The following is a 692-nucleotide window of genomic DNA, read 5'->3' as shown; positions in this document are numbered from 1 at the left end:
TTATACCTTTAACTGATGATGTACCTGAGGATGATGGTTTCGCCGTTGGTATATGTCCACGCTCTGCGGGCCACATACTGCTGTTGATTGCCATTTCCTCCAAAAGTTCTCTTGCTTGGGCGGATGTCTTTTTCATAAATAACCCTCCAGACATAGCATCTAATGAACCTCTAGTCGTAGGATTTAATCCATTATAGAATGTCTGCATTAAAAGTGCATCTGGCAATTGGTGGTGTGGGCATAAACGTTGAAGTTCTTTAAAACGTTCCCAAGCTTCATAAAGAGTTTCATTATCATTTTGTGTAAAAGATGTCAACTCTTTGATGACTCTTGCGTTTTTGCCAAGGGAAAATATTTTTGTAAGAATGCTTGGGCTAATTGGTCCCAAGTTTCAAATGTTGCAGCAGGCATAGAAGTTAACCAAATTTTTGCCTTATCCTTCAAAGTGAAAGGAAAGAGGCGAAGTTTGATTGCTTCGGCTGTTACATCAGTAATTTTAAAAGTGTCACAAATTTCTAAGAAATTTGTCAAATGTGCATTAGGGTTTTCGTTAGGCAATCCGTAAAACGTTACATTGTTTTGCAACATATTAAGCAAAGCATGCTTAATTTCAAATTGATTTGCGTTTATACGAGGTCTAACTACACTATTAGTTACACCGGCCATTCTTGGCCTAGCATAATCCATAAGTG

At 37.9% G+C, this 692-nt stretch overlaps 1 non-coding gene across 1 annotated transcript; it reads left to right on the top strand.

Annotated features, from left to right (window-relative positions):
- Positions 1 to 224: 224 nt before the first annotated feature.
- Positions 225 to 331, top strand: LOC136210277 (small nucleolar RNA R71). Its single transcript, XR_010677982.1, has one exon. It is a non-coding gene; the product is annotated as a small nucleolar RNA R71 (small nucleolar RNA).
- Positions 332 to 692: the final 361 nt, after the last annotated feature.

This window comes from Euphorbia lathyris, chromosome 10 (assembly GCF_963576675.1).
Source record: "Euphorbia lathyris chromosome 10, ddEupLath1.1, whole genome shotgun sequence".
Classification (NCBI taxonomy): Eukaryota; Viridiplantae; Streptophyta; class Magnoliopsida; order Malpighiales; family Euphorbiaceae; genus Euphorbia; species Euphorbia lathyris.
Note: the sequence above shows the minus strand (reverse complement) of the source record. Positions and strands in the feature narration are given on the sequence as shown.